The 24,065-nt window shown below is 39.8% G+C and overlaps 1 protein-coding gene across 2 annotated transcripts in view; it reads right to left on the reverse strand.

Annotated features, from left to right (window-relative positions):
* The window catches only part of LIPF (lipase F, gastric type), a 59,573-nt gene that overhangs the window by 26,047 nt on the left and 9,461 nt on the right, over positions 1-24,065 (reverse strand). For both annotated transcript variants that reach the window (XM_070057645.1, XM_070057644.1), the window contains exons 5-6: positions 17,496-17,616; positions 16,139-16,292 (exon numbers count right to left, since the gene is read on the reverse strand). The gene's annotated coding sequence lies outside the window, so the exon portion shown is untranslated. The remainder of the gene's footprint in view (positions 1-16,138; positions 16,293-17,495; positions 17,617-24,065) is intronic.

Below are 24,065 nucleotides of genomic sequence, written 5' to 3' on the forward strand. Positions count from 1 at the left end.
AGAAACCGCATTCAGCCCATAACGGATGATCTTTAGGGAGAAATAGAGGATGGTGCCCAGCATGAGGAAGAAGACGTAGCCAGTGGGCAAGGAGTAGCCAAAGAACTCCACTGTCTGTACCATCCGCGACATGTTGGAGCAGTGGGCGTAGTGGAAGACTGAGTCTCCTGGGCGTCCCCAGTAAATGCTTCTTTCCTAGCTTCTATTTTTCTTCCCCCGCGGCTTTTTTCCTGGATTCTAACTAGCTTCTCACAGGCACTTTTCGTCTGGCTTTTCCCTAGGCTCTTCCCCAGTCTCTCTCTGATATTTTCCCGCTTCTTCCCTCCTAGGTTTCCTATCCGAATCACGGCACCACTTGCTGCTCCTCCGCACGCGGAGGGGCCACACCGGACCGGACACTTGTTGTTCCCCTTTTACAAGTCTTTTTCTATAGTAAAGCAAGAATAAGCAAACAGCGAACTCCCAAAGCAAGAATGAGTAGAAATGAGAAAGAACAAAGCAACGAACTCTCCAACCAACCCCCACCACCGTGCCGTCTCTCTCCTCTTTTATAGTCCTCTTCCACCAATCCCAACTCGGCTACCCACACACCGAGCACGCTGCTCTCCTCCAATCAGGAGCAGGATCAGCTCCTGCAGCTCATCAGTCAAGTTGGCGAGAGGCAGCTGCGTAGAAGCTGTTTACTCCTCTCCCAGCGCCATATTGTGGGAGAGCAGATGCATAGAATAAGTCTTAATTCCAGTAACTTAGTCTAGTCCAAGTTGCTCCCCACAGCATAGCTGTTTCCTGGTTGATAAATCACTTTGAAAATCAAGTATACTTTAAGAATCTGAAGCTATAGACCCGTTTCCAAAGCAACTTATGTACACACATGCACATGAAATCTTATCTATAGTTTTTGAGGGCTAATGCAGATTCTCTCAATTCTGTACATATTGAAAATATCTAAAAACAGTTATCTTTTAGGAGTCAACCTTTTTGTAATGTAGCTTATCATCTTTCCCCTCAAAGTTCCTCTAATTTGAGAGTGTGTAGGGCTATTTACAGAGATGTGTAAGTTCAAAATGGCAGAATTACTTTGTAATGAACTCACCTATACTTTATCTTTACATTCAGTCAGTCCCTAGGTCCTACTGTTTGTGTCTTGAAAGCCTCTTTTTTTTTTTTTTTTTAATTCATTTCCATTCTTTCCCCCCTTATCCTATTCTGGGCATTTGTTACTCCTCCTGTGGCATTTTTGCCATCACTCTTAACTAGTGTTCTAGCTCTAATTTTCCATTATTCAGTGCATCACTAAGGGGCACTGAGTTTGATGGAGTGGTAAAGAAAACCACTCAGGACACACACATCCCATACTGGAGTGCCCGGGTCCAAGTCCTGGCTCTGCTTTCAATTCTAATTTGTTAATGTGTACCCTTTGAATCATCCTGTAATGGCTCAAGCACTTGGGTCCCTGCCACCCACAAGGGATACCCAGATTGAGTTCTGAGCTCCTGGCTCCACCATGATCTAATCTGTGTTGTTTTGGGCATTTCTGGAGTGCAATGTTTTAGTTTACTAAAATAAAGTTACAAAAATACTCATTACTAAATTTACAACATATATAATTTTAAATTTTTTTAAATATTTTATTTTTATTTATTTGAGAGGTAGAGTTACAGAGAGAGTGAAAGACAGAGAGAAAGGTCTTTCATCCACTGGTTCACTCCCCAAATGGCCACAATGGCCAAAGCTAGGCCCATCCGAAGTTAAGAGCCAGGAGCTCATTCCAGGTCTCCCACGTGCATGCAAAGGCCCAAGCACTTGGGCTATCTTCCACTGCTTTCTCAGTCCACAGCAGAGAGCTGGATCAGAAGAGCAGCAGGGACACGAAGCAGTAGCCATATGGGGTGCTGGCGCTGCAGGTGGAGGTTTAGCCTACTATGCCATAGCCCCATCCCCTCTCTTTTTCAATGTTGGCATTGACTTCCTAATGCATGAAAACAACCTTTTGCGTGATAATTTTTACCTATAAGGAATCCTTCCCTCATCATGAATATTTTTCCTTCTGTTTTTCATTACCATTCAGTCTCATTCATGCATTTATAGAACATGTTATAATTTTTCTATGAAGAATTGTGACACACAACCCAGTCCTAGGATTCTTAACCTTTTTTATGGGTGGAAGACAAATTTGAGAATCTAATAGAAGCCATGGAAAAATTCTCCTTTGAAAGGCATAGACATGAATAGACACAAATGTATGTGACCTCAGCTTACAAACATCTGCCCTGTATGTTACTGTCAATGATGTAGAATGACTTTAGGTTTCTAAGAGAATTTGTAACAACAGTGTAATTACCCCCAAGTGATAAAGAAACTTTGAAATTTAATGAAGACAAGCTTATGAACTCTTAATGATGACAATCAAATAAGCTCTTGCTAAGCAGCAAGACTTGTCTCATATATTTGTGAAATGATGCAGGAAATAAGCTAATTTAATATCTAAAATACTAATCACCTGCTGAGTGAAAAGTTCTGTACTGTTCTCTATGGTGATATAAATGTATTTTCTAATGAAGTTCATTCTGTTGAACTAATAGGGCATGTTCTAAAATCATTAAGAAGCAATGCAAATCAGTAGAGATTTAAGGGTAAAAATGAGTTTTATAGCCACTAAAGTGCGATACGAGGTCATAGGAAAAAGAGAACTCAACAAAGAGGATTCTCTAAAAATACCTGTTTATTGAATGAAATATATTCTTTGCTATTTAAAGTCTATTCATAAGACAATGGGAACAATGACAAGTTTTCAAGCCAAAGAGACCACAACAGGTCTTGTACTGTAGGATTTAAATTAACCAATAATTTGGTGATGAATTTTTTAAATATAAAATTTATTTTTATTTATTTCAAAGGCAGAGAGAGAGAGGGAGACACAAGGGGAAAGGAGAGAAAAAGAGAGGAGAGGGAAGAGGGAGGAGAGGGAGGAAGGGTGGGAGGGAAGGAGGGAGAGAGAGAGAGAAAAAAAAAGAGAGAGAGAGAGAAAGCTAGGGCTAGGCCAGACTGAAGACAGGAGCTAGGAACTACATTCAGGTCTTCTAGGTCTCCCAGGTCTCCCATGTGAATGGCAAGGACTTAAGTATTTGAGCCCTCACCTGCTGTGTTTTAGGCACATTAGCAGAAACTGGATGAGAAGTGAAGGTGGCACTAAACCCCAGGCACTCTGATATGGGATGTGGGTGTCCCAAGTGGTGATTTAATACATTGTGCCACAAATCACACCCCTTATGGAATATTTTTGAACTATATAAAAGATAATAACATTAAAGAAAAGAAATTTCATTGTCAATAAAATTTGGAGCTTTGGGGCCAGCCCTGTGGCAATAGCAGGTAAAGCTTCAGACTGCAGCTCTGGCATGCCATATGGCTGCTGGTTTGAGTCCCCATTGTTCTACTTCTGATCCAGCTCCCTGCTAATATGCCTGGAAAAGCAGCAGAAGATGGCCCAAGTGCTTGGAAGATGGCCCAATTGCCTATGTGATAGACCTGGAAGAAGCTCCTGGCTCCTTGCACTGGCTCAGCTCCAGCCTTTAGGGAGTGAACCAGTAGACAGAAGATCTCTCTCTCTGTCTCTCCCTCTCTCTGTAACTCCACCTTTCAAATAAATAAATAAATCTCAAAAAATTCTGAAACTTTGCATCTAGTAAGATTTTATTTGTTGGTTCAGTTATTTGATAGTCAATGTTCCAGCATGTGCCATGTTCTTAGACCAAATCCAGTTTTTAGGAAGGCAGACACAGAAAGAAAATTAAGTTAGAGAGTTCATAGGCAATGCTTTTAGAGTTGGGCATTTTTAGGGTCAGGCACTAACATATTTTCTCACACTACTACTGGAATTTTCCATGACCACATTACAGGTGGTCCTATGGGACAGCAAAGGAGTGCAGTAAATAAACATAAAGAAAGAAAAGAGGTTTCACAAACAACCATACTTAAAATAACATTAGATCTTTCTAAATCCCAACTTTACTAGAAGAGAAGGTGCATTTTATTTATGTTAATAGTGAAAGTAAGTTAGTTTTAAAATGTATCATTTTTGGAAAAGAGACTGCTTGCAAATATTAGCCAAATGTAAAACGTCCATACCAGAGCAGTCCAGTTATGTCTGGCAAACTCTTTGGTGCCCTTAGACACAAAGACTCAGATTAGAGGAGGAAATATATTGTTAGTCCTAACCATTAAGGCAACAGTAAAATAGATTATCAAAAATTAAACCAGATCTGCTTTGTTGACTTTTCTGAAGAGACAAAGATAGGTATGTTTTAGAATTTCTAGTAAAAGAACATTCTGGGTTTCTGGTTATTCTCCTGCTTGGCCAATTTGTCCTGAATTGATCCCTTAAGTCTAGGGATAAGGATGTCGATCTCACCCTTAGAGTCAATATGTTTCAACACAATTTTTCACAGGTGTGCCTTTACCTCACTCCTCACCCCACTCAAGTAAGAATACTTTTGAAGGAGTCTAACATAAAAAAGGCAAGTGAAAGTCAAGGAAGGAAGGTGAGGAGGCTTTGTCCAAGAGGCAGAGGTGTTTGGATGGAATTATGGGGAGAGAAAATTCTTGTATATTCTGGCTAAGAATTCACAGGCAGAATATAAGGCCCCAATCAACATCCAACTATGAGGGTACCTCAAAAATTAATGGAAAAAATGGAATTAAAAGATAAGTTTATTTTGATGTTAAACTTTTTAAAATCCATACTGTTTTCTCATAATAAACATTTCCATTAACTTTTTAAAAAAGGATTGATAGGCCGGCGCCGCGGCTCACTTGGCTAATCCTCTGCCTGCGGTGCCGGCACCCCGGGTTCTAGTCCCGGTTGGGATGCCGGATTCTGTCCCAGGTGCTCCCCTTCCAGCCAGCTCTCTGCTGTGGCCCGGGAGTGCAGCGGAGGATGGCCCAAGTGCTTGGGCCCTGCACCCCATGGGAGACCAGGAGGAAGCACCTGGCTCCTGGCTTCAGATCAGCGCAGTGCGCTGGCGGCAGCATGCCAGCCGTAGAGGCCATTTGGGGGTTGAACCAATGGAAGGAAGACCTTTCTCTCTGTCTCTCTCTCTCACTGTCCAACTCTGCCTGTCAAAAAGAAAAAAGGATTGATTTATTTATTTGAAAGTCGGAGTTACAGAGAGAGAGGGAAACACACACACACACACATACACACACACACACACAGAGAGAGAGAGAGAGAGAGAGAGAGAGAGAATATCTTCCATCCACTGGTTCACTTCCCAGATGTCTGTAATGGTCAGGGCTGAGTCAGAAGCCAGGAGCAAGGAGCCAGGAGGTTTGTCCAACTCTCCCACATGGGTAGTAGGGGCCCAAACACTTGACCACCTTTTGCTACTTTTCCCAGGCCTTTAGTAGGAGCTGGATTGGAGGTGCAGCAGCCAGGACTTGACCCAGCACCCGTGTGGGATGCTGTCATCTTAGCAGTGGCATTATCAGCTACACCACAATGCTGGCCCCTCCATTAACTTTTTGAATACCCTAAAATTCCTGAATTTCAAAAAGTTTTGCATCAAAATAAACATCACTTAACTCCATTTTACACACTCTTTTTAAGTATCTTCATCTTCGTCAGAAATGCAAGAACAAAGTTGTCTTTGGCTGTATCATGAGATAATGAGAGTAAGTCAAGCAAATTCAAGAATATTTTTTTTTTCACTTTGCAAACTCCATTTTTATTTGGATTAAAAAGCTTTAGATGAACAAACATATGATACATACATGTTATAAGACTAATTACCACTTAAACCTCAGATGATGATGATACAGAAATTAGAATAAACCAAGTTAGCTCTAGACAATACTTTGTGTATTACCTATATTTTTAGTGCATCATTGTGTATATAATTTAGAGCCAATCTGTAACATACCCAATAGGTATCATGTCTGGTTTACAAATAAGAAAACTAAGGTAGTTTCACTTAGCTAAGTCCATGCCCATGATTGGAAGAAATAAAAGCAGTGCTTCTGATCATGTACATAGCTCTCTTTCTGTTCTACAGTGGAGTTCTCTCTTAGCACTCATTGAAAGTCACTGTATTCATTGATCAGGCATATCATGACAAAGTCCTGTAGACTGGATGAGTTAATAGACATGTAATTTCCCATAGTTCTAGGGGCCAGAAGTCAAGATGTTGGCAGGATTAATTGCTTCTTAAGGTTTCTCTCCATGACTTATAGACTGTTATTATTATTTTCCCTGTATCTTTACATGGTCTTCTTTCTATATCTTCAGTGTCCAAATTTCTTCTTCCGGTAAGCATGTGTCATATTGGATTAGAACTCATCCAAATGACTACATTTAACTTGATTACCACTTTCAAGTATCTAAATCCAAATGCAGTCATATTCTGAGGTATTGAGATAGAACTCCAATATTTTAATTTTGGGAGAAACAAGTCAGTCTGTATCAGTCACCAATTATAAAGTAATGACTTCATTCACTTTGTAGTTGTAAGTCAAGTATTTATAAATAAAATTGGTGTGGCCTTAAATACTTTTTGTGATATAACTTGGCTCTAATTAAAAAATCAAACAGTAACATTTTATAGCTTCAATTGCTATTTAGTCATGCCAAAATTTTTGTTTTTTTCCTAAATGTGTTCTCTTGGTTGCAAGTGGAAATGGATGAGTGGACTTAGGAACTTCATTCTATTAAAGTCCTCTTTGATAACATATTTTTCACAATATTAGCTTAGAAAACTAGGAATCATGGGTGATTTCATGATGCTATAAACCTTACATATGTAAAGAGTTCACTTGTTAGCTCATCATTCCTAAGAAGTTTTCCAAGGGAAAGTAAGTCAGAAAGCAATCTCCAAATTCTGTTTCTTTCTACCTTACTTCTTCTTATGACCAAGTGTCACACAAATAAGTATTTGGATGTGTGTTTTAGATTTCTAAAACCACAGAAGCTAAGGCAAATGTTCAACATTGAGGAGAATTGTGGATCTTGTGGATCTTAAATTAGTTGGTTAAAAACATGGTTGGAAATTCTGATAAAATCAAAACCTTGCAATCATCCCAAAACCAAAGAAATATTGAGGAAAACCAAGTGTTGCTATGTAATATAACAAGGATATTTGGCAAAATTCTTGAAGATTGGTGAATTTTCTTTCTGAAATATTCCACTGGAAACAATGGAATGCTCAATAAACAACTGGAGAGCAAACATTTAGTGAGATATTTATTCTTTAAAAATTCATGAATTAGGGGCCAGCTCTGTGGCACAAGTTAAAGCCCTGGCCTGAAGCTGCCAGCATCCCATATGGGTACTGGTTCTAGTCCCGGCTGCTCTTCTGATCCAGCTCTCTGCTATGGTCTGGGATAGCAGAAGATGGCCCAAATCCTTGGGCCCCTGCACCCACGTGGGAGACTCAGAAAAAGCTCCTCGCTCCTGGCTTCGGATCGGTGCAGCTCCAGCCATTGAGGCCATCTGGGGAGTAAACCAGCAGATGGAAGACCTCTCTCTCTCTGTCTCTACCTTTCTCTGTAACTCTGTCTTTCAAATAAATCAAATATCTTAAAAAATAAAATCCAAGAATTAAATTCTTTCTCCAGAAAGTATCACAAAGAAATGACAATGAAATAAAAGTAGAAAATTCAGAAATTAGTGTCCATAATAGAATCTATTTTTTTTAAGATTTTTTTTTATTTGAGAGGCAAGTTACAGAAGAGAGACATAGAGAAATGTCTTCCATCTGCTGGTTCACTCCCCAAATGGCCACAATGGCCAGAGCTGGGCCAATCCGAAATCAGGAGCCAGGAGCTTCTTCTGGGTCTCCCACATGGGTGCAGGTGCCCAAAGACTTGGGCCATTCCACTGCTTTCCCACGCCACAACAGATAGGTGGATCTGAAGATGAGCAGCCGTGATGCAAACTGGTGCCCATATGGGATTCCGGTACTGCAGGCAGCTTAGCCTACTACTCCTCAGAGATGGCCCCCATAACAGAATCTTAACTTTCTTTTCTTTAAATACTGAAGATCACACTGAAGCTTAAATGTCCTCAGGGAACATTAGAAAACTCCACATTTACTTCTTATGTAGATCAATGTAATGTGTTGGAAGACTAGAGGTTAGTCATGTCAAATACAGCTCCAAAGTTAATCATGCTCTAATCATGTAATGTTATTTAAGCAAATAAAAATAAAACAAATAAAATATATCTTATTTAAACATACTTTCTTAAAACACATATTATTTAAGAAATAAAGTCAAAGGTAGGTAAAGCTAAATTGATTATTTAATCAAATTATATCACCTATTTGTCAAAGTTTACAAGTGCATAGTCATCTGGTTTGGCATCTTGGGAAAAATTCCATTTATACCAAGACATTATACCTGCAAAGTTTTCATGGCAATAGTTATTTCTAGTTTTACTTAGTTTGGCTAAAAGTTAAAAACTTAAAATTTATTTATAGCTGAAACTACGTTTATGATATATTTATAAATGTGAGTAAATGAAAGCTTAGTTTAACTAAGGTTCTTCCAATACCTGAACCTTTTGAGATTATACCACACAGCATTTATTGATCTAGTCAACCTTACATGTACTCTAAAACTACAAGGGATTCTGAAGTAACGAAAGCTGTTGTATTCACAGCTATAAAGTTCAAAATTCAAACACATTGAAGTCTTTTTCCCTTAAGCCAGAACAAATTCTCCCTAAAGGATGACATCATTTTGATTTGTCTCAGCAGTACACAAAACCACTTGCAAAGATAAGGAAAGATGAATGGCAGATGTCTCTTTAAAGGCTACTAAATAACTATGATCCACAGTTAATTCTATTTGGGGGCCTCTGCTCAGTACTGAAAAACAGGCTGAACTATCTTCCTCTAACTATGTCCCTATTCCCTATTCTCACAGTTACCGTTCCCCTTTAAAGGGTGTGATAATTGTGCTAAAAGTCTGTACTTGATAAAAAAAATAGTTCTGAAAATATTAATCCCATTAGTTATCCTTAGTTACTCTTTATTTTTTTAAATTTTATTTAATGAATATAAATTTCCAAAGTACAGCTTATGGATTACAATGGCTTCCACCCCCATAACTTCCCTCCCACCTGCAACCCTCCCCTTTCCCTCTCCCTCCCCCCTTCCATTCACATCAAGATTCATTTTCAATTCTCTTTATATACAGAAGATCAGTTTAGCATATATTAAGTAAAGATTTCAACAGTTTGCACCCACATAGAAACACAAAGTGAAAAATACTGTTTCAGTACTAGTTATAGCATTAAATCTCAATGTACAGCACATTAAGGACAGAGATCCTACATGAGGAGTAAGTGCACAGTGACTCCTGTTGCTGACTTAACAAATTGACACTCTTGTTTATGGCCTCAGTAATCACCCTAGGCTCTTGTCATGAGTTGCCAAGGTATGGAAGCCTTTTGAGTTCACCAACTCTGATCATATTTAGACAAGGTTGTAGTCAAAGTGGAAGTTCTCTCCTCCCTTCAGAGAAAGGTACCTCCTTCTTTGATGACCTGTTCTTTCCACTGGGATCTCACTCACGGAGATCTTTCATGTAGGTTTGTTTTTTTTTTTTTTTTTTTTTTTTTTTTTTTGCCAGATTGTTTTGGCTTTCCATGCCTAAAATACTCTCATGGGCTCTTCAGCCAGATCCGCATGCCTTAAGGGCTGATTCTGAGGCCAGAGTGCTGTTTAGGACATCCACCATTCTATGAGTCTGCTGAGTATCTCGCTTCCCATGTTGGATCGTTCTCTCCATTTTTTATTCTATCAGCTAGTATTTGCAGACACTAGTCTTGTTTATGTGCTCCCTTTGGCTCTTGGTCCTATCATTATGATCAATTGTGAACAGAAATTGATCACCGGGACTAGTGAGATGGCATTGGTACATGCCACCTTGATGGGATTGAATTGGAATCCCCTGGTATGTTTCTAACTCTACCGTTTGAGGTAAGTCAGCTTGAGCATGTCCCAAATTGCACATCTCTTCCCTCTCTTATTCCCACTCTTATATTTAACAGCCATCACTTTTCAGTTAAGTTTCAACACTTGAGAATAACTGTGTATTGATTACAGTATTCAACCAAAAGTATTAAGTAGAACAAACAAAAAAATACTAAGAGGGATAACGTATTAAGTTGTTCATCAACAGTCAGGGCAAGGGCTGATCCTTAGTTACTCTTAACAATAATAGACTTTATTAGATCCACTCTCATTTATCCTTACCTTTCAATAATAGTTGATTTTATCAGATCCACCCTGATTTAAATTGGTCTAAAAACTTCAAGTTTTGGGTGGGACACAGTTAACTGGAATGAAGAAAATAGTAGAACAGGAAACATTTCCTGGTTTAGATGGATTGCTTCCCTGACCATCATTACCTCTAATATCACCCCTTATTTGTATCTCCCCTTCTCCAGACGTGTCCTGCTCTATATCTTTTACTGGGTGAACTACTTCAATATAGCATCAATACTAAGAGAAAATAAACAAGGAATCAAAAGGCTGATCTATATTGAACACTGAAGGAATGTTTTTATCCCAGGATCCTTGGGAACATATATTTCTAGCCATCAGGAAACTCATATATATTTTTTTACTTTTATCAAAAAGAGGAAGTAACTATCAAAAGGACAGAAGTAGAGCGTCCCATTCTTCAAGTATTTGTACACAGAGGGAAACAGAGTTTGAGAAAAAGTGATCTCATTATTGAAAACCTAGAAGTAATTATTGGGTTAATAAATTAACATATGCATGAATTTTTCCAAGTGTATTAAAGAAAATAAAACAAAATAATTGATATTTTAGTAAACTTTGAACTTTCTAATAACATAAACAAAAATTATCTTCCAGTTCACTAAAAGTAATCAAATATACTCATGTATTATCCCAGAAAAGTAGTTAAGGATAAGGATAGAATAACATGTTATAATGCCTAGAAAGAAAGTAATCCTGATTGAACCCATAGAGAAAATACTATTTTTGAACACTGAGATTAAGGACTGTCTTGAAGGCAGAACTGAATATATGTAGTTATATATAAATATGCTTAATAAGAAGGGAATTTTTCAAACATTTTATTGCAACGTTTGTGGCCATTTTAGATAGGTATTTTCATGTAATAAAAATTCTGCCAGATTTTTTCTTAATCCTTGGATAACCTTGTCTTAGTAAATTCATTTCTGATACTCAAATCTTATCTTTCTTCTATGTATTTTCTTTCTTTTTTTATAAAAGCCAAGCACTTGACTTATCTTTCTTTTTTTTCTTTTATTTGACAGGTAGAGTGATAGACAGTGAGAGAGAGAGAGACAGAGAGAAAGGTCTTCCTTCCATTGGTTCACTCTCCAAACGGCTGCCACGACCGGTGCTGCACCTATCCGAAGCCAGGAGCCAGGTGCTTCTTCCTGGTCTCCCATGTGGGTGCAGGGGCCCAAGCACTTGGGCCATCCTCCACTGCCCTCCCAGGCCACAGCAGAGAGCTGGACTGGAAGAGGGACAGCTGGGACTAGAACCTGGCGCCCATATGGGATGCTGGTGCTGCATGCGGAGGATTAACCAAGTGAGCCACGGCGCCGGCCTCTCTTCTATGTATTTTCCTAATTTGAATTGGCAAATTGTAACTTAAATTTCTTAAAACTTCTAATTTTGCTTCCTGCTGTCCATCTGCACTCCATATTCTTGCTCCAGAAAGCCAAGCAGCATGTTACATCAGGGATGAGGAAAGAAAAATCAAAGGTGTCTAAGAAAATAACGATCCTTAGCTCCAAACTCATGTTTTAGATAAATTAGGGCCTAAACAGTGGAATTAGTCAAAACATAGATTCTTTTGTCTTGGAATGGTTCTCTGACAGGTTTCTCTTGGGTATATGGTGATTCCTCATTACCCACGAGTTGGTCTCTTGGCCTCCTTAATTTCTCATCTGAAGTAATCTTGAATAGTGATTCATGAAGCTATTTGGAAGACGCTACAGTCAATGTTAGTTTTTCTTATGACACGAGATTAAAGTTTAGTTTAAGATAAAATGGCAATTAACTTGTGGTTTGAAGATATGCTCCAGGAAAATTCACCTATCAAAAATCCATCTGAGGATTCACTTTTCTAATTCAGTTATTCCCAAACTTTTGACTTAGAGGCTATTCATACTCTCAAAATTACTGAATCCAACAAAAGCTTTTGCTTCTGTGAGTTGTCTCTTTAAATGTATAGAAAATAATTAGTGAGACAAATGACATCTTACAGTTTTGCAAATCTCTTTAATGAAGGGTTTAACAGAAAGCATCTGGATTTTTCTATTTGTGTCTGCATTCAATCTATTAACATATCACATGTCTCGTAGGCTCATGGAAAACCCCACTGTACCCTAATGAGAAAATGAGAGTGGTAAAAGACAAATAATGCCTTGACATTATTATGAAGATATTTTAAGTGTAGTTTACTTATCATAAATCCACTATCAATTAAAGAATACATATATGTCACAGAATTAGCCCAACTACCTTTCTGTGACTACATGAATATGCCCATAGGTTAATACCTGCTGCCAATAGTTTTATCAAACCATACATTTTCCCATTCATTGATTAGTTTATTAGGAGCCTGCTATTTTCCAGACATCATTCCAAAATAGCTATGTTTCCTCTTCTCATACAGTTCAAAATGTAGTGGCTTATGACAGATGTTTAGCAGGCTAGCACACAAATGTTTATACAAGGCAATGTGATGAGTAGAGGAACAAAGAGGAGTGAAATTGTAACAAAAAGATCAAACCTGTTCACAGAATGATTTAAGAAGTGGTGTTTAAAAATAAGAACTGAAGATAGTAGCTGGGTGAAGGATGTAAGTAAATTATTTCAGGAAATAGATGTTAGAACTCTTAACTTAGGAAACAATTGGGATTTGAGGACATGAAAGTAGGCCAAATTACTAAAAAATAAAGATCAAGTATGGCAGTTTTAAGGAATGAGTGAAATGATGATAATTGATTTATCCTGTTAATAGCTTCCTCTGACTACTGTGAGAAAGGTCGATTAGATGGGTGTGGGGAGCAACTGGGGGCAACTCGGACTAGACTAAGTTACTGGAATTAAGACTTATTCTATGCATCTGCTCTCCCACAATATGGCGCTGAGAAGGGAAACAGCTTCTACACAGCTGCCTCCAGTTCAACCAATAAACTGTAGGACCTGCTCCTGATTGGAGGAGAGCAGCGTACTCAGCGTGTGGGTAGCAGAGTTGGGATTGGTGGAAGAGGACTATAAAGGAGGAGAGAGACAACATGCACGAGGAACATCTAAGGGGAACATCTATCTGAAGGAACACCTGCGCAGCCCCCAAGAGAGCCGGCCGGCAGTGTGCCACTCTCCTGCGGAAGTGGGGAAAGTGGCTAGGGGGAACCGCCCTTCCACGGAGGTGGAAGGGACAGTAGCCAACCCGGGAAGAACCAGCAGCAAACCCGGGGAGGGCCGAGCAGACAAAAGAACAGCGCAGGGTCCTGTGTCGTTCCTCCACGAAGAGGGGGAGCGACAGATGGGCAGCATAAATGCAGGGCAAAGGCAGGGACCCAGATCAGAACTAATGGTGGCTTAAACTTCTCTTTAATTTAATTTAATTTAATTTTTTATTTTATTTATTTATTTATTTTTTTATTTTTTGACAGGCAGAGTTAGAGAGAGAGAGAGAGGTCTTCCTTTTCCGGTGGTTTACCCCCCAAATGGCTGCTACTGCTGGCGCGCTGTGCCGATCCGAAGCCAGGAGTCAAGTGCTTCCTCCTGGTCTCCCATGCGGGTACAGGGCCCAAGGACTTGGGCCATCCTCCACTGCCCTCCCGGGCCACAGCAGGGAGCTGGACTGGAAGAGGGGCAACCGGGACAGAATCCGGCACCCCAACCAGGACTAGAACCCGGGGTGCCGGCGCTGCAGCAGAGGAGTAGCCTAGTGAGCTGCGGTGCCAGCCTAAACTTCTCTTTTAAGCATATTGCTTTATTCTCAAAAACACTGCAAAAAGCTATACTTAGTTAAGCATGACTTCACAGTGTTATATGCTACTAAAGAAAAGAATAATGATAATTTGCAACCTAGTTTGGAAATTTTACCTTGGAGTAGATGACATACACATCAGATGAGCAGGATATCCCTGAAATATTTGACAAGTCTTAGAAACACAGATTTTGACAAAGTTAATTTGATGTCAAATATGCTAGGCAGAAGATATAACATAATTGAAGCCCCACCACGGCAGGAAAAGGTAATTTCAGGACTGAAAGATGAAGAAAAAGAATGAAGTTCCAAATTTATTTTTTATACATAAATCATTTTATTATTTAAATGTAGCGCTAACATGGAATATTGTATTTTTTATGAGGTACAGTGTAATACCCCACAAATATACAGAGAATAAACTTATCAAGCCAAGCAAACAGCCTTTTCATCTTTTTCTTTAACTGCTACATATGAGGGAGCATATACAATATTTGTCTTTTTGTTTCTGGCTTATTTCACTTAACATATGATCTCCAGTTCAATCCATTCTTTTATCTGCAGGTAATTATATTGCATTGCTTTTATCGCTACATATGTTTGCGAATTGTGTGTATATACTGTATTTTCTTTATCCATTCATGCATTGAGAGTCATCCAGATGGATTCCGTTTCTTGACTGCTGTAAATAATGCTGCAATGAATATGGGAATGCAGGTATCTCTGTTTCAGGCTGATTTCGAGTCTTTGGGATATATATCAAGAAACTGAACAGCTGGGTTAAATGGTAGGTCTATTTTTTGTTTTGGAGGAACTTTCATACTGTTCTCCATAATGGCTGCACAGATTTGCATTCTCACCAAAGTGTTTCTCTTTCACCACATCCTCACCAGCATTTGTTATCTTTGCCTTTTTGACAATAGTCATTCTAAATGGAATGAGATGAAACCTCATTGTGGTTTTTATTTGCTTTTCCTTGATTGCTAGTGACAGTGATCCTTTTTTCATGTGTTTATTGGTCATTTGCTTTTATTCTCTTGAGAAATGTCTATGAAGATCTTCTGGTGCTCCAATTTTCAAGACGTAGTACCAAAGATGAGACTGATCAGAATGACAGATTACAATGTATAGGACCGAATGGGTCATGTTTACGATCTGGTATTTTTTTCTAAGAACAAATGAAGCCAATATTGACAGGTTCGTATATACCCACATTCTAGTCTAACTGATGACTCCAGAACAAGTTTTGTAAACAAAAGGAGCTTTCCACTCTATCCTAAGTTCATTGCTTACTCTTGAGTACTGAGATCCAACTACATTAACTCTACCCATACCATTAAAAAAGCATGGGAAATAGGAAATACGATATTTATAAGTAATATTCTTAAGAGTGAGATAAGATCATGGATACAAATATTTGCCTTGGGCTGGTGCAGTGGCACAGCGGGTTAAAGCCCTGGCCTGAAGTGCCAGCATCTAATATGGGCGCCGATATGAGTCCCAGCTGCTCCTCTTCAATCCAGCTCTCTGCTATGGCTTGGGAAAGCAGTGGAAGATGGCCCAAGCTCTTGGACCCCTGCACCCACATGGGAGATCTGGAGGAAGCTCCTGGCTTCTGGCTTCGGATCGGCCCAGCTCTGAACGTTGTGGCCAATTGAGGAGTGAACCAGTGGATGGAAGACCTCTCTCTCTCTCTCTCTGCCTCTCATCTGTGTAATTCTGACTTTCAAATAAATAAATCTTTAAAAAAATAAAATATCAATTTTGTCTTCCTCTTTCTTCTCTCTCTTCATACTGCCATCTAACATGCACAATTCCTTAGTATTCACCAGAAGGGCATTGCAAATTTTAAAGAGGAAAGTAAAAGAACTCACAATGATTATAAGATAATTATTCCTTTGGATAGAAGATAATAATTAGCTTAACTGTATCTCATCTCAACTCCCTTGTATGTTTCTTTTGCTATGTGCAAGGAGCACCCACACGTGCCCTTGAAATGAAGCATTCTAGTATACAAAATAAAAAAAGGCCCTCCCTGTAGGGTTTCAGTTTAACAATTTCACCTTGAAAACTCAGATTTAATTTGAATGGTATTGACATTAAAAATATTTTAGGATGGAAATTAAATTACCTTTGGAAACATCATGTCTAAACCACCTATTTCAGTGAATCAAGTGCAGACTTAGATGAGATGATTTGTCCAGAAGGCAGATAGCTGGTTAGTAGCACATTCACAAGTAGAATGCAGTCCTTTGACCATTCTATTAATACATGCTGGAGGATGCCTAAAGTATCACCAAAAATAAAGCATTAAGAACTTTCGCCTGATGTGTAAAGTTGTAAAAAGAATAAATAATGGTCTGAATATATTCATTTAAAAATATCCAAGATAGCAATATGGATAATGTCTACTTGGTAGACATTAACAGAACCTTAAGGATGGGTGTTGCATACAGTAGTTGGGATGCCACTAGGATGACATCATGTGTCAGAGTACCTGAGTTTGAGCCCTGGCTTAACTCCTAATTCCAGCTTTCTGCTAAAGCACATTCTAGGACACAACAGGTACGTCAAGTAGTTGGGTCCCTGCCACCCATATGAGATACCTGGATGGAGTTTTGGACTCCTAGTTTCAGCTTGTCTCAGTGTCTTCTGTTGTGGGCATTTGGGGGAGTGAACCAGCAAATGAAGATAACTCTTTCTCTCTCTCTCTCTATTTCAAATATATATAAATAAATATAAAAAATACAACCTTAGACTTTTCCTTAAGCTTAAGGTTAAAAAAATCAACATGTACCTCTTTGTGCTATTCCTTGGAGACTGAAGATAAGATAATCTGGGGTGGGGAATTTTATCTTTGAAATTAATTGCATTTCATTTGCTGGATAAATACAAGGGCTCATAGAGAAAAATTGAGGATTTTCTCTTTGAACTTTTTTTTTCTTTTTTTTACAGGCAGAGTTAGACAGTGAGAGAGAGAGAGAGAGAGAGAGAGAGAGAGAGAGAGAGAAAGGTCTTCCTTCCGTTGCTTCACTCCCCAAATGGCCGCTACGGTTGGCATGCTACTCCGATCCCAAGCCAGGAGCCAGGTGCTTCCTCCTGGTCTCCCATGCGGGTGCAGGGCCCAAGGACTTGGGCCATCCTCTACTGGCTTCCCGGGCCACAGCAGAGTGCTGGACTGGAAGAGGAGCAACTTGGACAGAATCCAGTGCCCCAACCGGGACTAGAACCCAGGGTTGCCAGCGCCACAGGCAAAGGATTAGCCTAGTGAGCCGCAGCACTGGCCACTCTTTGAGCTTTTAAAATATGTTTATACATTAATAACTTTTGTACCTGATGCTTTTTTATACTATACACATTTTTATTTTAGTGTAATCTAACATTCCTAATATACATAAGAAGCATTCATAATTATCTTGCAGGAAATTCTGTAAAGAAAGAGGAATAAAAATACAAGTATGGTTTCACAACAGGTGCAGAAGCTGCACCTTTTCTCAGCTGGTTCTTTTCTCAGCAATCCTTAATTTTATCACTTTCTGCCTTTCCTTGTCTTCCATAACCCATGTTTTTCTTTTCTTCCTTCTTCGGTTTCCTTTTCCTTTCTCCTCCCTATAAACACACATGCACAGGTATAGGAGTTAGTCATACTTACAGATCCTTATGGAAGGGGGAATTTGGAAACTCCTTTGGGTAGACATATTTCAACTTAGTCATAGCTATTGTTTGCCTTTTAATGAAAAATTGGGGTCTATATGAGGGGCTGGCAAACTGTAGCCTATGAGTCAAATCCAGCCTACTGTCTACGTTTGTTTGGCCTGCAGGTTAAGTATATTTTTTACAGTTTTAAATGGCTAAAAAATTAAAGAAGCAACATAGCACACAACATGAAAAACTTCAAATTTCCACAAATAAAATTTTAATAAATTTTAATAGAACATAGCCATTCTCATTTGTTTATGTATGGTTGCTTTTGAACTATAATGAGTTCAATAGTTGAAACAGTGACTTTTTGTCATTCCTTTCATTCTCTTCCTTCTCTTATAGTCTTCCTTAGTAGTTTAGTGATTTTCTCTAGTAAGTTTTGATTCCTTCCCTATTTATTTTGGAATGTCTAGTTTTTGCTATGGCATTACCACGAGGCTTACAAAAAAGATCTTTGACCATAGTAAGTTTTTTTAAAATTTTTTTTTGACAGGCAGAGTGGACAGTGAGAGAGAGAGACAGAAAGAAAGGTCTTCCTTTACCATTGATTCACCCTCCAATGGCCGCTGCAGCCGGCACACCGCGCTGATCCAAAGCCAGGAGCCAGGTGCTTTTCCTGGTCTCCCATGTGGGTGCAGGGCCCAAGAACGTGGGCTATCCTTCACTGCACTCCTGGGCCACAGCAGAGAGCTGGACTGGAAGAGGGGCAACCAGGACAGAATCTGGTGCCCTGAATGGGACTAGAACCCAGGGTGCTGGTGCCACAGGCGGAGGATTAGCCTATCGAGCCGTGGCGCCAACCATAATGAGTTTTTTTGAAGTGACAACTTAGCATTGATTATAAAGATAAGGAAAGAAACAAAAGAAAGGAAGAAGGCAAGAATTTTTGTTGTACCATTTTATAATTTCTATGTTGCCTATATCTAACATAATATAATCATGATTTTTTGGTATCTTGTTTTTTAGTCTTTGTACTAAAGGTATGAATGGTTTAAATGACAAGTGTAAAATATGACAGCACTCTGAATTTGTCTCTATAATTACTCTCACAAGTGAGTTTTCTACCTCCAGATATTTTCTTACTCATTAGTCTCTTTCAGTTCAAAGAACTACCCTTGGCATCATTTGCAGGATAATTCTGGTGGCAATAAATACTCTGAGCTTTAGTTTGCTTTGGAATGTCTTTTTCTTGTCTTCATCTCTGAAGCATGGAAATAATAGAGTGTATGCCGAAGAATGATTACATGCTGAGTCAGGAAATAGAGAACGTGTGGGCCTGACTTGGTTTTGTAATTGGATCTCTCATGATAACTACCTACTGAGGGCACACCCACATTGAAATAAGGACCTGGCCGGCGCCGCGGCTCACCAGGCTAATCCTCCCCCTAGCGGCGCCGGCACACCGGGTTCTAGTCCCGGTCGGGGCGCCGGATTCTGTCCCGGTTGCCCCTCTTCCAGGCCAGCTCTCTGCTGTGGCCAGGGAGTGCAGTGGAGGATGGCCCAGGTGCTTGGGCCCTGCACCCCATGGGAGACCAGGAAAAGCACCTGGCTCCTGGCTCCTGCCATCGGATCAGTGCGGTGCGCCGGCCGCAGCGCGCCGGCCGCGGCAGCCATTGGAGGGTGAACCAACGGCAAAGGAAGACCTTTCTCTCTGTCTCTCTCTCTCACTGTCCACTCTGCCTGTCAAAAAAAAAAAAAAAAAAAAAAAAAAAAAAAAAAAAGAAAGAAAGAAGGACCTGTCACTGGGCCCATCTTCTAAACACCTTATCTGAGTTATGTTTCCAAAGTTGTAACTCCATAAATTTATGATTTTGGGATTTAAATATCTGCATGAGTTCAAGAGCCACATCTTGTTATAATCATAGCAAATACAGCCACTTTTGATGGGGTCCATTTAATTCAAGTACATGATAGAAAGAATCCTTTTAACTTGGAACTTCATAAAGAATAAATGATTTGATTGACAATGATTAAGCTTAATACATGGAATGAATTATGTACTTCCCTAAGTAATTTCTATAGATCAAATATAGATAAATACCTACCGGGAACAGTAGATAAAGAAGTATGGTTTACTGTCCACTATGAATTTGTTCTATGTAAGTCAGTGGTACAACCTTGAGTCCAGACAAATGGTAATGTCTCTTATATTTGTGAAAACATGTTGCATAAACACCCAGGTTCTGGACTTTAACTGCCTATTCTCCAGTGCAGTCTTGCTTATCAAAAATTGAGATTTTCAGCAAAGTCATCCTTTCTTTCTTTCTTCTTCTTTTTTTTTTTGGGGGGGGGGCTCAATTATACATCTTTTAAAAAAAGGCACTAATTGTTTCTTACTTGAAGTAGATTTTTAAGAACTATCTGAGTTACTACAGTTACTACTTATAAAATCTTCAGAATATGTTATCTTCAATGCTGCCTGTAAAATCCTTGGAACACATAATCTTCAACAAATGTTAGCTATTGGTTTTCTCCTATAAATGTTCCTTAAAGATAAGAATTTTATCCCTTTTGGGTTCTGGGTGTATTGTAGTGTTTGATGTAGTGCTTAATACTTTATATGCACCCCATTAAGTATTTGTTGAATAACTGAACTTCTCCAGACTTTCCTTTCTGTATCATTCTGCTTTTACAGTATTTCCCAAATCTTTTATTTTACAATTCTGATTTTCAGCCCATGGTGACAAGAAATTAATTTACTTTTTTTTTTTTTGACAGGCAGGGTTAGACGGTGAGAGAGACAGAGAGAAAGGTCTTCCTTCTGTTGGTTCACCCCTCAAATGGCCACTACAGCCGGTGCAATGCGGCCAGCGCGCCGCACCACGCCGCACGGATCCAAAACCAGGAGCCAGCTGCTTCCTCCTGATCTCCCAAGTGGGTGCAGGGCCCAAGCACTTGGGCCATCCTCCACTGCCTCCCTGGGCCAAAGCAGAGAGCTGGACTGGAAGAGGAGCAACCAGGACAGAATCTGGCGCCCCAAACAGTAGTGTGCTGCGTCGCCGGCCAAGAAATTAATTTAACTATTTCTTTTGATTAGAATTTTAAAAAATTCTTTTTCTCTATTGTTTCTCAAAATTCAGGTTTATATAATAGTTTCCATCTCTATGATCTCTATAAAAATACCACTGTATTCCTACTTGATATTTTACAGTTAATAAAACTGTTCTACAAATTTTCTCCATTATCAAACATCCCTGCTTTGGTGAATTCACATAAGTGGATTCTTCTGTGAAGTTTCATTGGATAAGAATTTATACATGTAGAAAGAATTCTCATTTGAGAATTGCAGGGAGGTCTCTTTAATTATTAGAAGTCCTACATTGTTGTTGTGTCTTCAGGACTGTATTTTAAGTACATAAATGCAGCAGAGGAAATTTCACACCAGTATTAACATGTATCAAACAGTATGACTTCTATAAGAGTATTTTTATAATTCTTATGAGATTCTGTTAAAATTAAGGCTCTCTTAATCAATTTGGAAAAGTTTTGAAAATCTTAGATGAAGGCAATGATAAACAGCTTGAATTTTGCCAGTAATATTTTTCATTCCTTTATAACTCTTATTACAAACCACCTGTTATCCTTTCTGCTTCCTGTATGTGGGTTTTGCAGAATATTCTAAACCTGATAATTCTCTAATGTTTGCAGTCCCCTTATTTTTCTCTCTCCCTTATCCAGAGTTGCTCAATAGAATCATCTGCAGTGAGGTAATTTTGTATATTTGTGCTTTCCAAAGGGTTAGCCTCAAATGGCTATGAAGCAATTTGAAAGTGGTTACTGAGACCAAGAAACTGAAAATTTGATTCAGCTCATTCTAATTTAATTCAAATAACTACATTAAGTGGCCAGTGGCTACCTTACTGGATAACACATTGGGATTGATAAATCAAAGGGTTTTGATAATCTCATATAATTCTTTGGAGTTCAAAACATATGAAATGACTCAATCCTATGGCATCATTTTTTAGTGACTCAAATTCTTTTACATTACTATGAATTAAAAATGAATGGACGGGGCCGGTACTGTGGCGTAGTGGGCTTAGCTTCCGCCTGTGGCACCAGAATCCCATATGGGTGCCAGTTCTAATTCCAGCTGCCCTTCTTCCAATCCAGCTCTCTGCCATGGCCTGGGAAAGCAGCAGAAGATGGCCCAAGTGCTTGGGCCCTTGCACTTGCATGGGAGGCCTGGAAGAAGCTCCTGGCTCCTGACTTCTGATCAGCTCAGCTTCGGCCATTGAGACCATCTGGGGAGTGAACCAGAGGGTGGAAGACTTCTCTCTCTCTTTGCCTCTGACTCTCTCTGTAACTGTACCTCTCAAATAAATAAATAAAATCTTTTAAAAAAATTAATGTAATCCTGGGAATAAATAAATGTCTTTAAATGTCTTATCAGTTTTTGACACTTTATATTAAATTGATTATCTATTGGTAAACTTATCTGCAGAACTACTGACCCTAACAAGAGCATTTTCTTTTTTTTAATATTTTTTATTTTTAATTTGTGTCTCATAAATGCATTACATTTCTAGTAATTCTTTGCACCGTGCCTGCCCTCCCACCCTTTCTACCTCCTCCCCTTCCTGCTCTGTTTTATCCAAGAAAAAGAAATAAAAAGAAAGAAGAACAAAAGAACAAATGGAGTTCTAAAAAAATACTGAGTAGTGTTCCTCAACTATCTACACAAAGGCTGATCTTGTTATTGCTTCTCAAAGGTGATTTCACTCCCCCCCCCCTTCCCCTTCCTTCCTTCCCCTTTTTTCCTTTTAGAAACTTAATTGTCTTTAAAGAAGAACCCAAGGGGGGCCAGTGCCATGGTGTAGTAGGTTAATCCTCTGCCTGCGGCACCAGCATCCCATATGGGCACTGGTTCTAGTCCCGGCTGCTCCATTTCCAGTCCTTAGCTCTCTGCTATGGCTTGGGAAAGCAGTAGAAGGTGGCCCAAGGCCTTGTGCCCCTGCACCCACGTGGGAGACAAGGAAGAAGCTCCTGGCTCCTGGCTCCTGGTTTTGGATCAGCGCAGCTCTGATTGCTGAGGCCAATTGAGGAGTGAACCAGCAGATGGAAGACTTTCCTCTCTCTCTCTCCCTCTCACTGTCTGTAACTCTACCTCTCAAATAAAATAAATAAAATCTTTAAAAAAAAAGAAGAACCCAAAGATGTTACTTCTTTTGTGATCTCTTAGACATAACTATAATTTATGAGACACATAATATCCTTCTTTTAATATACTAAAAGGAATTAATTCTTGAAAACAAGTTTTACTATTAAGTTTCATGGTACAACTCTTTGAGGACAGAGGTCCTACATAGGAAGTTAGTGCACAGTAACTCTTGTTTATTTAACAAAGAACACTCTTATGTATGACATCAGTAATTGCCCAAGGCTCTTGACATGATGACAATTTTTTTTTTTTTTTGACAGGCAGAGTGGACAGTGAGAGACACAGACAGAGAGAAAGGTCTTCCTTTGCCGTTGGTTCACCCTCCAATGGCCGCCGCGGCCGGTGCGCTGCGGCTGGCGTACCGCGCTGACCCGATGGCAGGAGCCAGGAGCCAGGTGCTTTTCCTGGTCTCCCATAGGGTGCAGGGCCCAAGTACTTGGGCCATCCTCCACTGCACTCCCTGGCCACAGCAGAGAGCTGGCCTGGAAGAGGGGCAACCGGGACAGAATCCGGCGCCCCGACTGGGACTAGAACCCGGTGTGCTGGCACTGCAAGGCGGAGGATTAGCCTAGTGAGCTGCGGCGCTGGCTGACAATTGCTTTAAGTAGCAATCTAACCTCAGAATCAGCCATGAAGGTACAATGGTCAGGCTGGAAAGCCCAAGAGGGGCATATCAGGCATGGAAAGCCAAGACACTCTGGCAAAAGATGTCATACACAAAGGACCCCTTACCCAGGGTGAAACCCCAGAAGAAAGAATGGGCCACCAAAGAAGGTTGTACTTATCTCTGAAGGAAGGAGAGAACTTCCACTTTGCTTATGGCTCTGTTGAGCTAGTGGATCCTGGTCTCCCATGGGGTGCAGGGCCCAGGTACTTGGGCCATCCTCCACTGCAATCCCTGGCCACAGCAGAGAGCTGACCTGGAAGAGGGGCAACTGGGACAGAATCCGGCCAGGGACTAGAACCGGGTGTGCTGGCACCACAAGGCGGAGGATTAGCCTAGTGAGCCGCGGCACCGGCCCTGCCAGCATTTATTGTTTGCTGATTTCTGTATGGAAGCCATTCTAACTGGGGTGAGGTGATACCTCATTGTGGTTTTGATTTGAATTTCTCGGATTGCTAGAAATCCCGAGCATTTTTTTATGTGTCTGTTGGCCATTTGGATTTCCTCTTTTGAAAAATGTGTGTTTAAGTC

Source organism: Oryctolagus cuniculus, chromosome 15 (genome assembly GCF_964237555.1).
Source record: "Oryctolagus cuniculus chromosome 15, mOryCun1.1, whole genome shotgun sequence".
Taxonomy (NCBI): Eukaryota; Metazoa; Chordata; class Mammalia; order Lagomorpha; family Leporidae; genus Oryctolagus; species Oryctolagus cuniculus.